Here is a 2,500-nt window from a genome sequence, read left to right as displayed (position 1 = left end):
CTTCGCACCGGGCCCGCGAGGACCTACTTTGGCCGCACGGCGCCGCGTGCAGGGTGCGCCGGCGCGCAGCTGCGCCGCCTGCCGCCTCCGTCGGCCGGCGCGCCTGCCACTGGCCGCCCCCACCAGCCGGCTGTAGCGCGTGCGCCCACGCACCGCGCGGCCAGCACGCCGGGAGGCCCCCCCTCACCGGCCGGGGACGGTCCCACCCAGCCACCGCCGCGTATCGCTTCACACCCACATGCCATTCACGTTCGTGGGCATGGTGGGTATCGCTGAAACAACCGGTTGGTAGCTCAACCGATCGTCGCCATCACTGATTCACCTCTAGCGAGAACAACCGCACCACAACGGTTTACCAGTTGTTCATTTGCGTAACGTCACCAGCAAACGTAGACGTCCATCGCCATTTGCAAATTCAACGATTGTTGCATGCCTGTGTCAGGTGTCACGACACACTATGTCTGCCCACATACACGCAACATCATGTGCACGCTTCGCGAACACGTGGAAGGTGGCCCCCGTACGTATGCGATGTCCATTGCGCGAACGACTGTCAACCGGCCTCTGTCGCATGTCGCAGATGTGGAACGCAGTGCACCATGCTATCACGGTGTGTGAGAAGAGACGACTACGTCTGACAACACGCGCCACTACATCAACAGACGGCTCATGCTGATCGCCATCCACGGCATACCATACTGCAATCCAGCTCTTATAGGGAGACGACACGTAGCTGAGTGCACAATATTTGGACCGTATGGTTCGCCGTTGTTGGCGCAGTCGTGGTACGGTCACACATGTACCACGATGTATCATTCAGTACATGAGGACCAATGTGCAGTACAGTGTGTGATTTGGACGTACAACATCAGCGGACAGTTGACACAAGCCGTACCACAACGTAGGCTGTGCTTCGCCATGCGAATGCCAATGAACAACTGCGAAGGGCATTGAGCATGTACGTCCTGCTGCCATCCGCATTACAGTATATAGCTGCAAGGTGTTTAACATGAAGCGATACTCTGGGGACCGGGCAGTGCGAGTAGCAAACTATATTGCGGGGGTTGCAGTTAGGCAACACTACACTAATTTAACGCGTCGTATGACAATTACAGAGCAGGTTAAGGCCCAACGTGTGTTGGGTTAAGGCCCAACGTGTGTTGGGTTAAGGCCCAACGTGTGTTGGGTTAAGGCCCAACGTGTGTTGGGTTAAGGCCCAACGTGTGTTGGGTTAAGGCCCAACGTGTGTTGGGTTAAGGCCCAACGTGTGTTGGGTTAAGGCCCAACGTGTGTTGGGTTAAGGCCCAACGTGTGTTGGGTTAAGGCCCAACGTGTGTTGGGTTAAGGCCCAACGTGTGTTGGGTTAAGGCCCAACGTGTGTTGGGTTCAGGCCCAACGTGTGTTGGGTTCAGGCCCAACGTGTGTTGGGTTCAGGCCCAACGTGTGTTGGGTTCAGGCCCAACGTGTGTTGGGTTCAGGCCCAACGTGTGTTGGGTTCAGGCCCAACGTGTGTTGGGTTCAGGCCCAACGTGTGTTGGGTTAAGGCGCAACGTGTGTTGGGTTAAGGCGCAACGTGTGTTGGGTTAAGGCGCAACGTGTGTTGGGTTAAGGCGCAACGTGTGTTGGGTTAAGGCGCAACGTGTGTTGGGTTAAGGCGCAACGTGTGTTGGGTTAAGGCGCAACGTGTGTTGGGTTAAGGCGCAACGTGTGTTGGGTTAAGGCGCAACGTGTGTTGGGTTAAGGCGCAACGTGTGTTGGGTTAAGGCGCAACGTGTGTTGGGTTAAGGCGCAACATGGGTTGGGTTAAGGCGCAACATGGGTTGGGTTAAGGTACAATATGGGTTGGGTTAAGGTACAACATGGGTTAGGTTAAGGTACAATATGGGTTAGGTTAAGGCGCAACGTGGGTTAGGTTAAGGCGCAACGTGGGTTAGGTTAAGGCGCAACGTGGGTTAGGTTAAGGCGCAACGTGGGTTAGGTTAAGGCGCAACGTGGGTTAGGTTAAGGCGCAACGTGGGTTAGGTTAAGGCGCAACGTGGGTTAGGTTAAGGCGCAACGTGGGTTAGGTTAAGGCGCAACGTGGGTTAGGTTAAGGCGCAACGTGGGTTAGGTTAAGGCGCAATATAGGTTACGTTAAGGCGCAATATAGGTTAGGTTAAGGCGCAATATAGGTTAGGTTAAGGCGCAATATAGGTTAGGTTAAGGCGCAACGTGGGTTAGGTTAAGGCGCAATATAGGTTAGGTTAAGGCGCAATATAGGTTAGGTTAAGGCGCAATATAGGTTAGGTTAAGGCGCAATATAGGTTAGGTTAAGGCGCAATATGGGTTAGGTTAAGGCGCAATATGGGTTAGGTTAAGGCGCAATATGGGTTAGGTTAAGGCGCAATATGGGTTAGGTTAAGGCACAATATGGGTTAGGTTAAGGCACAATATGGGTTAGGTTAAGGCACAATATGGGTTAGGTTAAGGCACAATATGGGTTAGGTTAAGGCACAATATG

Source organism: Schistocerca americana, unplaced genomic scaffold (assembly GCF_021461395.2).
Source record: "Schistocerca americana isolate TAMUIC-IGC-003095 unplaced genomic scaffold, iqSchAmer2.1 HiC_scaffold_158, whole genome shotgun sequence".
In the NCBI taxonomy this organism is placed as follows: domain Eukaryota; kingdom Metazoa; phylum Arthropoda; class Insecta; order Orthoptera; family Acrididae; genus Schistocerca; species Schistocerca americana.
The sequence above is the reverse complement of the archived record's forward strand: the minus strand, read 5'-3'. Positions refer to the sequence as shown.